Source organism: Wasmannia auropunctata, unplaced genomic scaffold (assembly GCF_000956235.1).
Source record: "Wasmannia auropunctata unplaced genomic scaffold, wasmannia.A_1.0 LD334385.1, whole genome shotgun sequence".
NCBI lineage: Eukaryota > Metazoa > Arthropoda > Insecta > Hymenoptera > Formicidae > Wasmannia > Wasmannia auropunctata.
In genome coordinates this window covers 706,452-727,562 of record NW_012028505.1, presented here as the reverse complement: position 1 = coordinate 727,562, position 21,111 = coordinate 706,452, and the positions used below count along the sequence as shown (strand labels likewise).

Here is a 21,111-nt window from a genome sequence, read left to right as displayed (position 1 = left end):
CGCCATTCGCGTTCCGCAATCTAGAATGCATTGAGGTGCGCGTGCGTTTTTCGTCGCGCGGCGCTACAAATTCTTTCTTTTTTTTTCTTTGCGGCCAGTTCCTGTCGACCGGACGCATGGGCAACCTCCCTTTCCCCTTTCGCGCAAAGAATAAAAAAAAGGGGGAAACAAAGGCGCGCGCGTTTCATTCGCGGCGCGGCACGGTTTCGCGGTGCAACGAAAGCCGCGAAAGAGTGCGGGGATCCGCCGCCGCTGTCGCCGCGGCCGCCCGCGTCGGTTACACAATCGTTTAACGCACGGAACATTTCGCTGTGCTAATTTAATTACGAGCACGGCCGGGTTGGGCCGGCCCGGCCCGACGACGACTTGCCCCGCACAATTAATTCTCACCGCGTAATTTCATTCATTCGGGACGGCCGGTCCGCCGCCGCGCCGCCGTCCCCGCCCGCGGCGCGCAACAAAAGGGAACCGCGGACGCGGCAAACAAATAAATTCCGCGTTTCGGAACGTGAGCGAGTGGACGAAGCTCGAGAAGCATTCGACGCGCGCGTTTCGTGTAAAACGAGGAAAGGGAGAGAAGGAAAGAGAAAGAGAGAGAAAATAGACAAGATTTATTAAACAATTAACAGATGATTTTGGATATTGCTGCGTGCTGCAAGTGTTTCAGTTTTACGGTCACGTAGAAGAAATCCGTTCTCGTGGGTTGTCGACAGCCTCGCGGAATTGTTCCTCCGGTTTTCGCGAGATACCTACGATTTTTCGAACTTGCCCACGAATTCGCGGAAACGCGAAAAGTTGGGGAAACTCGTGTAATATCGTTCTCAGCGGCTTACAAGACCGAATACGGCGTTATAGCGGTGGTACAAATTCCGTACTCAAAAGGTCTCGCGTTAGCGCCAAGAGAGAGAAAGAAAGAAAGAAAGAGAAAGAGGGAGGGCGAGACAAGTTCGTAGATGGTTTAATAGATAAGCCTTTCATATATTTTTTTTTTCGATAGAAAAAACTTTGTACGTAACGATAGCTTTGAGGTATGCACGGTCCATCGATATTCTCGAAAATAACCTTTATTACTCGTCGCTGTCATTTTCTCGCAAAACAATGAATCCGACATTATTATTATTATTATTATTATTTTTTTTTTTTTTTTTTTTTACCGGAAAGCACCGGATGTTTTCAAGCGTGTACGTACAATGTTATCGTTTATTAAAGCTCGATTTGCGCTGATCCGCGAAGGGTGAGCCGGCCGAAAACACGACAGCTTTTCAACCCTTTCGTCGTTCGTTTCCGCATCCTCCCTCACACCCTTCCTCCCGCCGCCGCGCTGGCCGGCGTCCAGCGGGATCGAGGGGCACGCACGCTCGTGCCCCCCGACGTTTACGCGCTCGCGATGACATTTATGGCGATCGCGCGCGTCGACCCGGTGCCGCTTTCTCCGCAATTTGCCAGACGCTTTACCGAATAAATCGCGTGTTCGCGATACCCACCGCGGCGTGGTACAATCGATAGCGTCGAGGTGAAACGAGGCGAGTCGCATTCTGCGGGTCCCACGATCCACCGAACCGCCGCGCCGGGGAGACCAACCAAGAGACGCATCCCCGCAATTCCACGTCCCCGGCGATGCAGTAATTAGGTTTCCGGCTCAAGGTACATAAAGGACGATAAAGTGGACAATCATTTTTTTCAATATATAATCATCCTTTATTTCAGTAATTTTTTAGAAAAATGAATGGAATTTTTAAAAATAATATTAATTAATAATGAATTAATTTCTTTTATACGTATAAAAAAAGAATCTGAATTTCTTAAAATGGTTCAACACTGCGAGACCACATCTCTATTATTGATAAATTTTTTCACGCCAATCAGATTTCATATTTTAAAATAAAAAATAATCATTATTAGAGGCCAAGCCGGAGCTTGCAAAGTAATTAATACTATTTTAAAGACAAAAAAATCAGGATATTTTTTAGTGACATAAAAAAATTTATTCGTCGTTCTACAAAATGTATATAAAAAATGATTATATTGAAAAATAAAAATGGTTGTTTCATTTTTTATCAGCTTTTTTACGGTCCTTAGGTCTGAAAATCCACGAAGAAGAAGAAAAGAAGAATCGCGAGACTTCCGAATCCTTAGGCGAGAATCCTCGATCGTCGACACGTGGATGATTCAGAATCGTCATATTTTACAGGGAGCAGGAGAGCTCGCCATCGGTTATCCGTTCTAGGTATTGCGGTGGCTTTTTATTCGATTAAAGTGCCGCGAATAACGCGGGCGACCCGTTTCTGCGAACGCTCTATAAATTCCGGCCCGTTAAGTTGATTAAAACTATTCCAATTGATGGCATCATACGTCGAATCGCCGCGGCCTTTCTCGCGAACTTTCGACGCTGATCGATCGATCGGATCGAAACGCTGCATTCGAAGAAAAAAAACTGCCTGACATTGGAAAGGAGATTAGAACGGATAAAATTTTTTTTAATATAAGACTTTAAAGGTAATATTAATTAACAAATAAAAAGTTAATTTACAAATTTATTTTTATTATTATTATTAATTAAGAATTTTACATATATTAAAACTTTTAATAACTATAATATTATTTCAGGAACTTGAAAATTATAATACAAGTATTTAAAGTATATAAATAACACAAGTAAATTATTTGATTTATTTGTATAAATATTAGGACGAAAAATAATTGATATACCGTCAAAAGAGTTGTAGATGAATTATTTTTAATATTGATGTAATAATATAAATTACATTGTAAATAATTCTATTATTTGTATATTAAAAACTGTGAATTTCTTTCTTCTTTTTCGACGGTTAAAAATCTGGAAAATTTTTTGAAACTATTTTTAATCCATTCCTCATCATCAAGAAATTAAATTACGATCTCACGAATCCATAAAGTGGATTATTTCACACTTTAGATTTTTGAGTGAAATAAAAATTACGACGATAAAGTTTATTTTTTACGGAAACAACATTAAACTATTAAACAGTGCAAAGTAACAGTATGTAAGAATAAACACAATTACGCGTACCTTTTTCGCGCGAAAAAATTTTATAGCGACAGTTTAATAAATATCCTTTATCATTAAAAATCATATAATGAACTGAAAAATAAATGTTTAAAGTTTTATCCATTTTCTAAATTATTTAATAAATGCTATAAAAACATTTAATAAAACGTACTATAACATTTCTTTAACGTTTTTTTTTTTACTAGTTTAAAATATCGTTTTTATACGAGACATTTTGATGGTTTAATAAATGTATATTTAATGTTAATAACATCTATTTAACTTTTTATATACTACAAAAACGTTTCAGCTAAATGTTTTTTAAATAGTCTGCTTGGGATAATTACTTATTAGATCGTCACGCGTCATAGTACATATACACAACTGATGCATAATCATCATACATAACAAATAATTACATAATAAATCACATATAATAATATAATAACTACATTACATGACAAATCACGTATAACAATGTAAACATAATTATTATTACTGACAACTGCTTGCCGTAATAATAAATAGACTTTCCGCCGCTTCTCTTACTCCTGTGACGCAATGTGACGCAACGTGCTCGTCGCGCAGTAAAGTCGCGCGGGCGCGCGCAGTTTCCCCATTACAGGGATCAGGTCGGCCGCAATTAACGGACAATTGTGGCGCAATTGTCGCAATGACTGCTCGATGCGGGTGACGTCGGGAGCGGGCTATTTTTACTTAGAAAATTGTGCGCGGGCCGCGCGCGCACGCAGAGGCCCCGGCAGAGTCAGTGTCGCGGAGCGGCGCGACACGTTTCTCGAATCGGGTGCTCGATTCGCATTCAATTTCAAGCACGTCTCACATCGTCCCCGACGCGTAATATTTCCATCGCTTAGCTCCATAGTCGCTTTATTTATCGGTTCGCTTTTTTTCCCCGAACGCCCGCTTCGCCGAAGATCGGACGCGTTTGGAGTTTGGAGAAACACGCACACGCACACACAATCTCTCGCTCCTTCTATCTTTATTTTTATTATCTTTTTCTTATCGTCTCTTTATCTTTATTCCTTGATTTTTATCTCTATACTGTTCTTAATTTTTTATTTTTCTTTTTATCTTGTTTATCCCTTTTTTTATTTTTATTTTTTTCGTTTTTCCTTGTCGTTCTTTACATTCTTAGAGGGCTTACTCTGGAATGCTATAATAAACGCCTTCGTCTATCTGTGTATCTATCTCTGGTTCGCGCGGATATCCCTTTGCACGCGTCGCTCATAAATGTTCGCCCGAACGTAATCGGACACAGTTGCGATAGCGGATTAAATTGAAACAGCGCGACTTCCCGGAACAAGGTAAGCATCGCCGCCGCCGTCGGCCCCGCGTGCGAGGTTCACCGGCACCCTGTCCCACTTTAAGGGGCATAAATAAAAGATGAGCGCGGCCGCACGTCGCACCGAGGATCTACCGGGAGCAGCCATCGTCACGTGGGGAAAGCACGTGCGATTGCGCGCTTGTAGGCACACGAGGTGCGAAAGTAAATTGCCTGCGGGGAGGGGGAGGAAGGGGGAGGCAGACGCGACACGCACGCGGTCGCGTGACGAATTAACGCGTCCGCGAGCGTAGGGGGGGAGCGGTGATTATTCACGGAGAGCGCGGCGTAACGCGGCGCACGCGACGATATTTCCCGCGATTAACGCCGGGGCTCCCTCAGCGCGGCTTGGAAACCCCATAAGCCCTCGGCACGTCGGGCCGAGGCTGCCATGGGGAAGTATACGCGCGATAAACGATTGCCGCGCTAATTCAATTCGCGCGATCGCGCGAACCGATCGATCGATCGTGTTACGGCGCACGGAATTGGCGAAACGTCCGGCGGATTAACGCGGAGATTTGCGCGCATTTGGCGGAGAACTCCGATGGTTCGAGCGGGAACTTTTATGGCGATAAGAATTCGTTCTTTATAATCCTTCGCGGTTCTATCGAGTTGGTTTTCACAAGTTTGTGAAGAGGATAGGCAAAGTGGTATGATTAGGGTTGGAAAGTGCGGAAAATTTTCGGAAATATTCCTGGAAATTTACGGAAAATTTTCCAGAAATTTCTAATGACAAATAAAAAGGAAAAACTGCAGGAAACTTTCTAAACTGATTTTCTAAAAGAAAAACGCTAATGAATAACGTGGACAAATAATGATGTTACAAAATAATAGCCTGATAATCTTTACTCGTTTTAGCCTGATTGGCTAATCAAATGCTGCTTTCACCGACATGCGGGACTAAAAAAAAACACGCCTGCTTGCGTGTACCAGTGAACTAGTTTTATATTATCTTCATCCAATTTTTACACCCTTAATAATCATAATTCTCTACAAAGTTTTTTAAGACTTTAGAGAAGAATCAGTTTAGTAAAATCATAAAGCAGATCTTCTTTTATTAATTTGAATATTTATAGCTTTGAGATATTTATAGTAAGTTACGTATTGAGCGATGTTACATATCTTTATATGTATCACCTTCGATTTTCTATTTTTTCCTAATATTTCTATTTTTTTCGGTTTTATCCAATTTTTCACTTTAAACACTTTAGAACCCTAGATATAATACACAAAAAAAAAACTACAATTAGTTAAGTGATTGATTGATCTAATTATTTCGAAATCTGAAATAAAATACATTTACATGAACTGGAAAATGTATATAAATTCACGAAAAAAATATTATTAAATCACGAATTGACCGATAAAGGCCTTTGTGTTACAAGTATATTTATTGTGTAACCCCCATCGCGGTATTGAAGACACGGGGAAAAAATACTTATATCGAGTTAACCTCGATACAATTTATTGAGACGTAGCTTGTTCTAATTCTTCAATTCAAATCTATATTATAAACCGGTTGCAAACACTATTTCTGAGAGCTCCACAAATTCCTCCGAATAATGAAAATCTTTTGATTCGCATTAGACCAGTCGCAGTTAAATCGAATAAAATTGAGAACGAAATACTTGATTTTCGCTTATTTTCGCGAGAAATAGTTCAGATTAAAGGGATCGGTATCGACTCTGCGAACGGAATGAGAAGTTAAAGCGACGCCGTTCAATCGCGAGGATTATTCGCCGGAAGTTTAAATGAACATGAAACAATGCCGATGAAAGGGCTGCAGCGTCGAGAATCGCGTCGTGATGTTTAATTCCGGCTTTAATTCGCTTCCGGCTTTCCGCGCTTTTACACGCATCCTTAATTTCTCGCGCGCCTGTCTCCGGATCTCTTCGTTCGACCCCGCGTGATCTTTAACGTATAACCTCTTGTTTCAAGATCATTCAATTGAGCCGCGAGAGATTCGACGCAACGAATTTACTCGAACTGGATTAAACTTTTTTCCCTCTTCCCCCCCCCCCAACTCCACTCTCTGCAGTAATTAACTCGTTGAATCCGCCGTGATTCGCCTCTCTCGTTTCCGGTCATTCGGGTCGATTTTGTCGCCGCGCGCGTCCCAGAAATCGCCCCATTTGCGATCGCGTGCTGTGTTTTTTTTTCTACCACCGAAATAACGAATCGCGCAGGGGTTAATACCTCTCTCGTTTTTCGTCGCTCTCACACGAGGTTTTGTCTCTTCCGCCGCGCGCGCTCTTTTCTGTCCCTATTCCAGCCAGCCATTAACGCGTCGAATCTCGCGCTGCTTGTGAGCTTTTTCCCCCCTTTCCCTTTGCCCCCTCTTCGGATTACGCGGCGCTTTTGCTGCGAGCAATCGATAATCTCGTCCTATTGAAGAGAAAAATAGTTTCGTTCGACGAGCGTAATCTACGAGTCGCGGCGGGATGGGGAAAGAATTGGCAAAGAGGCAGAAGAGAGAGGAGGAGGAAGGATGGGGGGAGGGGGTAGCGACGATACGAAACGAATAACGAATTCCGACCGCGAAACCGCGTGAGTACAGAAAAGATATCAATAATTTGTATCTCCCGAAAGAGATACAGATCCCCGAGATTTGCACGAGAGAATCCGAAATTAAATTTCGGATATTCTTTTCATCAGCCCTTATAGAGAAATTTAATACTGTAAGCGTATTAAATTGGTTACAGTATTACTGATTATTTATTAGTATTTATTAAATTACTTATTTCGAATACTAAAAGCAGTTATGAATACTTTTATATAATTTAATATAAAATAATGCTTTTAATATAAAATAAATAGTCAATCACTAATCAATTTTTTAATACTTGCAGTATTAAACTTTTCTAAGAACATTCGTAGATCTTGATAAAAAATTAAAATACATATAGATTCCTAATTAAATACTTAATTAAATTAGAATTTTTATGTAGAGTATTTAAACAATAAATATATATGATTTAAGAAAAATTTTACTATGCGGCGCTACTTACAGTCTCTTTCTTAATGAATGGAAAAGAAATTGTATATTTTATGTAACCTTTTTCAATCAGTTACAAAATACACATGTGCGTATCATTCTCTACTTTTTTAAACTTTTTTAAATAGCTAAAATTAAGATATAATACTTATAACTAAAATTATAGTAACTAAATATAATATCAAAATTAATTTAAATTTGGTTGTAATATAACGTATATTTAAAAACGAATTTCTGGAATTTACGAAATTGAAACATGCATTATTTTTTGCGAACATGCAAATACATATGTATGTATTGAATGTTTGTTAAAAACATTGTGATTGTTTATTTTCTGGTGTGCCGCTGGATCCCCATCTCAATACCATCACTACGCGGCGTTTCGTCACACGTGCTTTATTTCACTTGTCCGCGAATCTTTTTTATTTCACGGGGACCCGGCATTAAGCCCATTGTCGAGTTCGATGTACGTTGGCAGAGTTTTAATTAAACTCCCGGATGCGATCGCGTCGCGGCGCGGCGTGCGTTTCCTTCCCACCCTTTCTCTCTCGCGTCGGTGTTCGACGTCTTGATTAATTAAATACCCGCAGATTACGCGTCGTGTCGAATGCCTTATCATCAAGGAGAAGTGATATCAATGTCGATATAAAGTTGCACAGGAAATTTGATAAAGCGAACAAATAAAGACTAAAGAGACGAAGGCATTTATTATTCGGACATATCGCGCGATGCATGTCTACGATCTGCAGATTTCTTTGCTTTTATTCTTAGAATTTTGTTATGCATCATGTTATATGTCATGTAAATTATTAAAATAAGAAAATTATAAGGATTTTATAATCCGAAAACTTGACATTTTGTTGAAGAATAAAAATAAAACTGGTAAATGTAATAAAATAGAATAAAAATAAGAATAAAATAGGTGATAACAATATATGTCACCATTTATTTTATTCTTATTTTTATTCTATTTTATTACACTTATCAGTTTTATTTTTATTCTTCAACAAAATGTCAAGTTGCCGGATTATAAAATCCTTATAATTTTCCTGAGAATGAGAAAAATTATCCTTATAATTCTCATCTATATTATTTTATTATACATTACAATGCATATCAGCACTTGTTTTATTATTCCTATTTTTATTACTTTATTATTTTTAAATACATGGTGGTACTCTTTACTATTGTTGATTAATTTTTTTTCAGGATTTAATCAAGTCCAAATAAAATCCTTATAATTTTATTACACTACATTTTATCATATTATTGCAATGCATATTGTCGCTCGTTTCATTATTCTCATTTTTATTATATTTTTTATTAATTTATTCTTTCTTTGAATATTCTTCATCAGAGTTTTATCAAGTCCGGATCCGAAGAGCCTATTCCCGCGAATAAGTCGTCTTAGATCCGGTATTTAATAAAAAAGATGGAGATTACGCGTTACACAAAGCCGTCCCGCAGCGCTTTATAACGCCGTAATCTCCATTTTCATGGTGGAAAAATAAGCTCGGCGCTCGGAAAAATAAGCTCTCCATTTTTCGCAATAATCTCCGCCCGTTTGTACTCCGCGGTACTCCGCTCCTCTTATATATCGCGTCCGTCGCGCCGCGCCGCGTCGGATGTGTGTGGTTCCGTCCGGCGGCCTGCAGGGGCTATCGATTCCGGAATAAATAAACTTATTCCATCAATCTACCTAAAAAGGGATTCCAGGCTCCCTCTCTCCATCCCACCCTTTACACCCTGTCGCGAAGCTCAAGAGGGACGACGACGACGACGACGGGGTCCGACGATAGAACCAAATTACCGGCTGCCGCGAGTAGATACGGCCGAATCGACGGTCACCCGCACCCATAAATCTTGTCTTATCCCGGCCCCGCAGATAGAGATGAATTACTCGGTCCCGGTGCGGCGCGACGCGGCTCTATTAACGCAGATTGCATTCGAATGCAAATCGGAATGCAATGCCGGATTACTTCCCCGCTGACGCGACGCTATGCGACGCGAACCGAGCGAATTGTTCGCGATTACAACAATCGCATTCTTGCAACGATATTCTCCTCGTGTGAAATCTGTATGCAAAATCCCTCTCTCTTTTTCTCTCTCCCTCTTTCTCCTCTCTCTCTTCCGCGGGCGCGCGATTAACGTAATATTTGATGGAACTTCACGCTTTGTACGCTGCGATATTAAAATCTGAAACGCAAAGGAATGCATGAGCAGGAGAATATAATGGCTGCGTAACGATATCCTACATTCTGAAATTATTATAGCCTATAATACAATAATTAGATTACACACTTTACATATGTTAAATTTGTTATGTCATATTAAACCCACTTAAAGTCATTTTTAATCATACCTTTAGGTCGCCATTACTTCTTAATATATCGTTAATTTAAAATAATCGAATTCTACTAAAATAATTTAATTCAAGAAATGTATCAAATTTGACCCAATTTTTTAGTTTATTACGGAAAAATCTCGATATTTTCCTTGAAGGATAACAAAACAAATTTAATAATTGGACAAAACCGGTTTTCAATCTGAATTTTCTTTTTGAAAAAGATGAGAGGGAAAGAACATGAATAGCGCTCAATTATTGTTAAATGCACGTTAATATAGACGTTGTTTGTTTTGAAAATGAGCAGTTCAACAACAGATTGATTAAATGTAGCTGTTTTTCATATTGAAATAATACATTTGGATACACATGGAAGTTAAAAAATAATAAAATGTTACTTAACGCGAGGAAGTGGTTTAAACTCCGATCCTTTAATATACTTAATATCTTCCCGCTAGGAAATCTAATTTTATCGGTAAATTATACAGTATAGCGCGTAAATTTATAAACACTGACGTTACGCATTTTTAATAAATCCGCCGAAATCATCTGTCCCATCAGTTTCCGACGCACGACGCGATTCCTTATTCGGCGCTTTGGTATTCATTAAAATTCGATGCTCCCCCTCCCCCCCTCCAAAGTGCCACTCGTAATCTCGTTTCAAATTAAGTTAAAATATGGTCTTGCCGGGACGACCTTGAAGAGGATTGAGCCTGCGCACGTGCTGATAATTGTTCCTGGCAATTATTCCCGCTCTCGTTATCAAACGGCGACTGCCGATCGGCTCGGTGATTACGCGGGCCGTCATCGCGCGCGTCACGCTCTCGCCCGGGCAATAATTCGATCGCCGTCGCATTATTATTCATGTCTTTCCCGCTCCCAGGATCACGGGCCGTTTAACGCATCCCTCACTCGCTGCCTGTGGGACCGTCGCGGGAAATATATGTGATTATCAATAACAGAAATCGATTTCTCTCCTCCAGCGGCGCTCTCTTTACGCCGTCGAAACATGTAACGACTCGAAATTGGCTCGCACTCGATTTCCCTTTATCTCTTTGGAGATGTTAAAAGCGACTTTTACACAGTCTAACGGATATTGGAATCCGGTTTCTGGAATAGCCGATTACGGAAAACGCAACGGGAGCGTTTAATAATAATAATAATAATAACAATCCGTTAGTAACATGCAGATCGTTACATTATTACGCGACATTTCTGTACATCGAGATAAAATTATTTTCGTTTTCGATCGATTATTAAATTTATTTGCCTAGAAGTGCTATTTTGTCGAGCTCGCGACGGTTATTTCAATTATGAAAAGAAACTGAACTTCTTTCTCTTCATAAATTTTGGTCTTTTCATAGTCGCGCTATTTATTGACATATTCTCATTATTATCATCGCACTTCGTACGTTATTATTCATTAAATTGCTCTTAATTTGCAAATTCATTCCTTCACCTCGTCAGAATTCAATCAGAATTTCGATTTAACGAACCGGTCGCGATCGAACCTTCCCTCCTCCGTCTCTCGAGGCGACCGCGTCCGATCGAGACCTTCTCCTTGATAAATAAGGATCATCCCGGCGGTATCCCGCGTGATGAAGTAGACAGGACAAGTTTGGCAGCAGCTACAAATTTCTGCTGGGGCTGGGCGCAGCCAGCCCGCGTGTAGCGGTATCTCCGGGCGCGAGGCCCATAAACTCGCGCCATTAATCATTTCCCCCCCCCGGGGGTGGAGTGCATATTACTACCAGTGGGGTTCTTAACCGATCGGTCGGTGATGAGTTATCGATATTACGTGCGACTCCTACCAACAACCGGCAACGGGTTAGTAGTAGACAAGCCGGCGGAGCTTTATGACCGAAATTTGTAACGGGGGCGTCCCAGGAAGACGTACGGCACTCTCTCTCTCTCTCTCTCTCTCTCTCTCTCTGTCTCCCTCATCTGTCCTTATACGGGAAAGGGAGGCTCGCGAGTACACCTACTTTGACGGGGAGTCGTTATAGCTGCGCGAGGATGCGCGACTGTTGACGCTGCGGCTACGAGCGCGGGATGAAAACCAAATAATTACGTTCTCTCGTACAAGATCGTGCTATATATCTATAAAAAAAAAAGAAGACGTAAAGGAGATGGGAACCTGATAAAAATATAGGAGAGGAGGAAAATCCAAACTTTCTGTCTCTAGAGACGTCTCTTCTTCAATTCGCGAATTGTGGGAAACGCTCTTCAAATCGCTCGATCTTTCTGCTTTGAGAATAGCTGCTGCGTTCAGCAAAGAAGGTATCTTATGCAACTATTGTGAGATTCTTTAACATGATTGATTCTTGCCCTTCATGGATCTAAATGTATCTACCGATCATGCTAAAGAATTTTACAACAGTTGCAAAACTGCTTTGTCTGCTGAACGCAACCTACCTTGGCGGTAGCTATTTCACGGTAGAGACGTGTAAAGCGGCGTATACAATGAGACTTAAGACTTAAGGGGGGAGCCTGGTTTGGCACGCTGAAAATTAGGTGATTTTTTGGAATTTTTTTTTTAGGGAAGTATACAACCAATCCTTTTGAGCTTCATAGAGTAATTTCTTATACTATTGAACTAGCAAAAAAATATTTTTTTGCCCGAAAAAAGTATTTATTATGTAAGTAATAATAACATTTATTTGGCGCATCGGCGGTGATGATGTTTGCGACGGGAAATGTAGCGTCGCTTGTATTTGTTTGAAACAAAAAATCTAAAAAGATTATTGTTTATTAAGAGTTTACGCATAAACTGAGCCTACTTTTAAAGAAAATAAAGCGAAATTGTGAAAATTGCGACACTTGGAAAAAAAAGTAGCGATTTTGACGCAAATTTTTCGAGTTTATTATACAATAAAAATTATTTAATTAAATAATATTATCATAAACAGTGGTTCAAGTTATTAGGGAAGTATTTATGCGGATGTGTGCAAAGTCAATTGGATTAGTTTTTAAGTTATCTTTCCCGCCGCCAAACATCACCGCCAAATAAATGTTATTATTACTTGCATAATAAATACTTTTTTTGGCAAAAAAAATATTTTTTTGTTAGATCAATAGTATAAGAAATTACTCTATAAAGTTCAAAAGAATTGGTTGAATAGTTTCCGAAAAAAAATTCGAAAAAAGTCACCTAATTTTTCAGCGTGCTAAACCAGGCTCCCCCCTTAAGATTTAAGAAAATTAAACAATTACAATCGATTATTCTTCTCACGTGAGATGAATAATCGACTGTGATTGGTCAATTTTCTTAAATCTTTAGTCATTGTAGACGATGGTTAACGCGAAATTTATTCGGATTAATTCATAATTAGCTGTTGCTCGGATTAAAATTAGATTGGATGGATCTAGACTTACTTTTAATTATTATTCAGATTTGTAAACGTTAATTTAATTAAATTGTACTTATTTCCAATTTATGCCGTTAGGATGTGTTTCAATCAAAAACTCTCTCTCCGCGTCTTCGCACCTCTTGACTTTCGTCCATAGAATTTCTTTAAAGTTATCTCCGGTACTTGGAAAACGTAAGATTGTAAATCACATTAATTAAACGAATTAGTTTCTCCACCTCGAGTTACCCGAAGATCGCAGCTGGTGAAGACCGACCTTAAACTATATACGTACAAATCGCGCGAGTGGCTGTAAAACAATTTCCCGCCGGATCTCACTCCGTGTCGCGGAAACTCGGAAACGACTTGATTCGGACTTGTCGTTTCTTCCCTCGATTCATTCCCGATCCGTCTCGCAGGGATAACTCCCGGCACGTTCGCGGCGGGTCTTGCAATTTTCTTTCCGGGGGAAGCCCCGGTTTTCCAGGAGTGGTTTATCGTTATCGACGAGTGGAACGGCATTGCGGGTCGGTTGCTTGCCGAGCCGCGAAAAGGCCGGCCGTCCAGCCATGAAACGCGATTTCGTCGCTCCGACGCACAGTGCATCCCCCCCCCGCGGATGAAAGTCTGACAAAAAATACTTATCGGTTTCCTATCGAGTTCCTCCCGTTACTATTACGGTTCGCGAAGAGAGACGTGTGTAGTGAAAATAAACTTCACAAATATCCAGTTTCCCGAAATATCGAGATCTGAATTTAAAGCGTGAAATAAACTTAAGATTATAGCATGCGAATCTCTGCAACTAAATATTTAAATTAAATCGATAATGTCTAGCTCGTGTTTGAATAACAAATAGATAAAAATAACTTGGTCAAGAACTTCAGAAGAGAGAAAAAAAATGTCTTCACTTATTTTAATTTTCTGACAGAATCTTTTAGTTTATTTATTCCTTTTATTTTTAATTCATGCAATTTTTCATGCGACAACCTCAAAACTATTTTTAATTATAACTGAAGAAGACTCTGTGTATAGTCCGAAACATCTTATTTCTTGACATTAAAATTATTTATTAACAGTAATTTTTGGTAATTTGATGTCACATTCTAACTCGCTCATTCCTTGGCCGAGTTAACTTTATCTAATAAGATTTATCTAAAAAATGTAACGGTCTCTCAAATTTATATGTTTATAATCTAAAGTAAATATAAATGTATACATATATAGCATATATAATGTATAAAAGTTAAACCGCGTACATTCCGTTATCAAAATTTATCTTAAAGCAAAAAAAAAAATAAAATAAAGGTACGAATAAAAATAAACAATTTATTTTTTAAATCATGACATCTGTTATTGAATGTCCAATATATTTTCCAAACGTTTGAATCGTTTAGTCAGTACCTGTATGTGTCAGTTTCTTTCATAAATTTACGAAGCAACGAGACCAAAATAATTCCGCGGCATCAAAAGAGAGAGAAAGAGAGAGAGAGAGAGAGAGACGCCAAAAAATTTCCGCAGGAACGTAAATTTCCCGCGAGAAGAAATTTTCGCAGAAATTTTCGCGCGTGACGCGTGGCGGTTAATTCAATAAATTACACACTGGCGAGATTAACAACAAATTTAATTGTCGACGGCGTATAAGTGTCGCATCTTGTTATCGAAACGCCATCAATAATCCGGTGGCGGCGGCCGATTGGCCAACAGCCCAACGTGACGCGATTAATATCAATTTATATACGGATCGGGCTTATCGTATTTGCCGACTCGACGCAAAAGGGAACAACATTTTCCGTCTGCCGTCCTGATTTACTTGAAAACATGCAATTGGGAGCAGCGTTTATTTGAAAATATCAATCTAGATGCTATTTCATATCATTACGAGATGCTATTCGTGTGATGCAGTATTATTAATTCGCGATTTTCACAAACGCCATTAACATATCGGAGTATGTCGATTGAGTTTGTCGCATTTGCCGATGACACGAGAAAGAACATTTTCCGAAAATGTTCACTTAGTCGAAACATTATAATAATTAGAAAAGAAAATAAATCAGAAAAGATAGGAACAAAAATATATAATATTAATACCAAGTTAAAAGAAGAAATTATTTTTTTCCTCAATGAGAACTCTAATAAATTATTTTATTAGTTAGAAGTCAAATAAAACTCAAGCGAAGAGAGGAGATTTAATAAAAACACTTGCCAGAAATAAAAATAAAGTCGACAACCAAAACAGCACACATTTTGAATAAAAAACATCAATTACTTTTCTCTCCTAAAAAATGCGGTGTTTAAATCTCGAAATATATTACTGTTTATAATGTTTACAAAAAAAAGGAGTAAGAAAAAGGTAACTTTGTCTAATTTAACAATAGTATCCTCGTAAATGCAATATGTGTTTCACTATATTACCGCGTGTTCTCTAAAACACACACACACACACACACACACACAATGTATTTACCGCATACAAAAACAAAAAGTTATTCCGCAAACAAAAGCAAACTACCTATTCAAAATAGAGAGAACGAGTCTTCCAGATTTTCCACGCTTTTGGCCGAAATTTTCCCGGGCAGTCGGCTCGTCGAATTTTTCAACTCTTTTCCGCGAGCTTGAATCGGCGAATATCTCAATGTACATACAGGATGTCTCAGAAATCGTCCATTTTCTCGAAAATAGACATTTTAGAAACCGAATCAAGCAAAATACCTAAATAAAATTGCAATAAAACTTGCAAATAAAAGTTCATTCAAATCTAACAATGAAAACAAATATTTCTCATTATTAGATTTGAGTGAATCTTCTATTTTTCTTTCGCAGAAGAACAAAAGATTATCTTTTTCAGTATTTTAAATTAAAGTTTATTCTATTTAAATTCTATACTCTGTCTGCATTACTATAATTTTATAATAATAATAATAATAATAATTCTATAATTATATAATAATATTATTACTATAATTTATTACACAAAATTTTATTTTCGCAGACATGTATTTTTATCTCTCAACTAAAATTTAATTCCGACAAAAATCGCGCGTCAGATATTAGAGAAAAAAATATTCTGAGAAATATTCCGCGCCTTTCTCATCCCATCTATCTGAGAGATTCGACTCCAAATTGAATCTGCAGCCCACCGTGGATTGTCCAAGACACCCCGTATATATCCATGCCGACGTCCCTCCGTGACGATTCGGCAAATTTTTCAGACGTCACATCTCGCGAATGCAGACGGCACTTACGCTCATAAGGTTTCATTATGTGGCGCTTTCGCCGACGCGAACACACACGACTGCCTTTCCGACCTTTCAAGAGATCGATGTCGCGCCAGACGACATTTCTCGGACTTTTCACCACATCTCTCTCGCCTCTCTCTTCTTCTTCTCTCTCTCTCTCTCTCTCTCTTCCCTCTCACTTTGCGAGGAACAGCCTCGGAAGTGCGTCAGCAGTTTTCTTCCCACCGTTGAAGAATTGCGTGATCGAAGCGAAGTGAGTCGGAAAACCATTTTGGACTCGTTTCCCGTGATTTCGCGAAAAAATTGCAAAAAGTCACAAAAAGGATTGTCTCGCAAAGGTATAACGTACCAGATGTCTGTTTTAAAGGACCAAAAAAGACCTTTGAAAGCTTAAAGAAAAAAGGTCTTCAAATATGTATTCCATTTTTCTAATTTATTACCTTATTATTAACTTGTCTTCACATATCTGAAAGTATAATACATGTAATTTTTGCTGAGGAACAATTTATCTTTTCAATTTGTAAATTATTTCCCGAACTTGTCCTCACATATCTCATCAAAGTACCATGCAATTTTTACTTCGCTGGAACAATTTATCTCTTTATCTAAATTTTATCCAAACGTTTCCTATTTATCGATATCTCATACTTAACGCAATTAGCAATTCTCTTCGATTCTTTCGGACAAGTCTCGAAAGAAAAAGTTTTCAAAAGAGCAAATTTTATTTACATAATTTACATTTTTATTTGAGTAAAAATCTATTTATTCGCTCAAGAAATTTACCTTATCTCATGGAAAATTAAATTTAATATCTTAACTCGTTAATGTCACATGGCAAACTCAAAATATCCCTTATCCGTTCTCCAGACGCAAATTGGAGTAATTGAAGTAATGCCATCACGATTATAATGTACAATGTATATATAACGAAAATCTTCTTTGATCTCGGAACTTGATTACCAAAAGAATCACGCGCGGCATCATCTTGACGGATTCATTCGACGTTTAGTGAGCCGACTGCATTATCCCTTCGGCACCCTCCCGCCGCATCGCATCGCGTTCGCATCACATCGCAGTACGCGTCTCGTGGAGTCCTCTTTCCCTCCCCGCGGTTCCTCCCTTCCGTCCTTCTGCCCCTCCTCGTCCGCCGCAAAATCGCAGAGTCGTCCGCAAACACGCCGATCGCCATTACCTGGTAACCCTTGCGCTGGTAAGGCAACCCAAGCCGACCACTTAAAAATGGCGGCGCGCCATCCGGCGCGGCCCACGAAAAAGGAGCGATCAAAGGCAGGAGGAGAGGCGGGAGTGAGTGAGGGAGCGCGAGGGAAGGGGACATGAGAGAGGGTATCATTAGAGTAATGACGGACCACGGAGGAGAGACCGCAGAAACAGACGAGAAGATACCCGTGGAGTTTCTTGCCTTGCGCGCCCGCGGAGAGAGAGAGAGAGAGAGAGAGAGAGAGAGAGAGAGAGAGCTCCATTCCCTTCGTCGCCTTCGTCGTCGCCGCCGTAGCCGTCGTCGTTGTCGTCGTCGTCATTGCAGGAATGGATCGCCCCAGGGGAACGTTAGAAACGGCTCGGAGCACGCCTTGTGGTACTTGTTGACATTATTATGCATGCGTCAACAGAAATGCACCGTGGTATTATCGTGGCGACGCCGAGAGCGCGGTGCCCTTAATTGAATTACCGCGCGCGGCCTGGGATTAACTCGCGATCGTGTGTCCGCGGAGCCGTGAACTATCAGTTCGAATGGGAGGGGGAGGAAGGGGGGGGAACTCTCCCGGATTTTCGACGCGTCGCGTAATTTTTTGTTCAAGAGCGAAGAATTGATATATAATATTTGGAGTATAATGAAAAAAAGTTGACATTGCGGGGGTGCGAGGAGGTGGAGAATTTTCAGGCAATTCAAAACTCCGCAGCTCGAGGAGAGCTGCGGATCTGTGCGAATCTGTCCGAAAGTCCGATAATTTAAGGGGAATCCCGGCCGCCAGACGCAAGAGCTCGAGAGAATTGGGGAGTCACACACGAAGCCCCCGAGATCATGCAATCCGTGCCTGACGCCGCCGCCGCCGTCGCTGCCGGTGGAGAGAATCGCGAAAGAGAGAGAGAGAGAGAGAGAGAGAGAGAGAGAGAGCTCGTGCCTTCATTCCCCCGCACAACGCGAAATAATCCGTCTCGCCGTTTCTCTTTCCCTCCCTCGTCCCTCTTGCCCCCTCCTTTCCTCCCACCTTCCTCCACCTTCTCAATCGGGGGGCCCTCACCTGGCCGCGAGTTTGTCCCGCTGTTATTACGTGTATAATGCGCGGCGCGGTGGGACTTCGCAAAAAAAGGGCTAATCGACGGGCCCCCGGGGGGGCGTGGCGCGGCCAGGGGAGGGTGGGGAGTTACCACCGTCGTCGGCGGCGGCGGGGCCCGGCGGCGGGGCCCGACGGCGGGGCGAAAACGCTTTCGCGGAACAGACCGGCCGGCGGGATGTCAATTGAAACGACGGGAACTCGGCGATTTACTTTCCTTCGTCCTTTTTTGCCAGCTCGCCCCCCGTGCCTCCCCCTCACTCCCTTCCCCGCCTGCCCCCGAGCGACCGGTCGAAGGAAGCCGAACCCCCCTTTCAACACGCGCGTCGTCCGCTCGTCAAATTCCTCGTTCTCGACGTCGGTCGCGCGAAGAAAACTTTCCACACACACACACACATACATACATACATACAAAACTTCGGAACGTTCACGTGAGTGAATATTCGAGTCCGTTAAATTCCCGAGTCATTAAATTTTATTTTTACTTATAGCTCTCGTTGGAGGGAACCATTAAAATTATTCGAATTCTTCGAAACATTTTTTTAAAATATAGATATCAATTTCGATAAATTTTTGAAGTCTGATTTTCGAGGACGTTCATAATAGATGTAATACCGAATGCGCGCATCGGGTGCAATATGTTTCAATTCTAAATTATTGAGGCAGGCCCTTAAATCGAGAAATTGTCAAATCACTTATTCACGAAGTTTCATCATATTGTTTTACCTTTTTTGGGACAACCAAATGGGACCGATACGAGTCTCATCGACACTTTAAAATATTCATCGCACTTTTAATTACATATTCCTGCAATTTTTATATTCTAAAATTTCGAGATTTCCAATTACTTTCACTTTAGACGCGTGCGCGAATTATATTTGAGTGTAACGTATTATAAAAACGCAATCGTACCACGAAAACAATGCCACACTATCGGGGAAGATTTACGCTGTAAAAAATTACAGTTTACTTAAAAAATACACTTTACTTTTGCGGACGTTTAATTCGCGAGACTCCTCGAGTATTTAATATCCGTCGTTTTACGCGAAGGCGACCTGCTGTCTCAATCCGCTTTTAATTCGCGGAATGATGGGGGGGGGGAGAGGAGAGAGGGAGATAACGGGAGAGGACTTTAATAGCGAAACGATTTCATCAGCCGTAGGGCCGCGCGATTCATTATCTCGCGCGAATAATCCTTTTTACGCGGGGCGCGGATCGCCTGCGACGACGTCACATCCCGCCGTAATCGCAGGAGGAAAATGTAAATACTCGCCTTCCTCGCCTCGCCTTAACTGACGGCGCGATTAAATCGAGGGTGGGAGGGGGAGGACAAATTAGCAATCAGCCGGGATCTCCTCGGGGAAAATTTTCCTCCCTCTCTCTAGTCCGATTGAAGGAGACGAACAGGAGCAGTAAAAGACACAAGCCGGAATACGAGATCTCGGACCATCTACAATCGCATAAAACTTATCTCTCCGAATATGCGCTCACTGCAAAAAAAAAAGAAGTCCAATCAAATCTCGCTCGTTCCCTTATTACCGCTCATTATTATCCGATTATTATTTAAACCTCCCTCCGCCTCTCGTTAGACTTCCTGCACCTTCCTCGACATCCACCTCACGTTCATTTCTCGCTCGTTGCCGCTCGATTGGTTTTATTTTACTCCCGTTTCACTCGTTTGTGTGTCTCGCCCGTCTCGTCGTAAATAGGGAAAGCTCGGCCGTTTAAAGACCGCGCTGCACGACCGCGGCTTGCGTTTCGCAAACAGGCCGGTCGGCGCGACCGCGCGGCCGTCGCGTTTCGGGGCTCTATATAACTGCGCCGCACTGCACCCGCCGCCGCCGCCGCCGAACCGCCCTGCGGAGTTTGCGTGACTGTTTAATCATGCTGCATTGTCCCCATATGGCGCGGTCATGCAACATGCATATGCGTGTCGCTCTCCATTCGGCTGTCATAAACGACGCGATATTGCCTTCGGGCCGATCTCCGGTTACATCTACCTGCGAATTGCGGATATATAACCTCGTGTGTCGCAGCGACACACGACCGGGAGGGACGGGCGGAGGGGGGGGGGAGGACGCCCCGGGACGCGCGCGGACCGGACGTGGCTACTAATTGGAGAACCGGCTTGTCCTGGGACAATTCCGAAATTTCCCCGCGAGACGTACGTTTATATTCGCCGCCGCTGGGACGCTGAGAAACGCGATACCGGGTCGCATCTGCGCGACAAACGCGCGATTACGCCAACGGAATTCGGAATTGTCGCGCTCAAAAACCCTCTCCCTCCAACTCGCGCGTCTCGCGACGGTAGATCCGCTGCCGCGCCGAGTCGGATAAATCAAACGACAACCAGACAGCAAGCTACTGACGTTGTTTACTGCATGGTGTAAAGAATATAAGGTGAAACATCGCGCATTGGATTAAAATTCCGGCCAATCAGTCGTTCCCCACATGGAAAAAATACTAAATTTTGCATTTTTGGGGAAAAGCCGATTGGTTCATTGTCCAGTTCATTGCTCCCCCCC

The 21,111-nt window shown here is 41.2% G+C and overlaps 1 protein-coding gene across 1 annotated transcript in view; it reads right to left on the bottom strand.

The window, feature by feature from the left end:
• LOC105458718 (interleukin-1 receptor accessory protein-like 1) overlaps positions 1–21,111 on the bottom strand; it is an 86,004-nt gene that overhangs the window by 21,963 nt on the left and 42,930 nt on the right. The gene's annotated exons all lie outside the window — the stretch shown is intronic.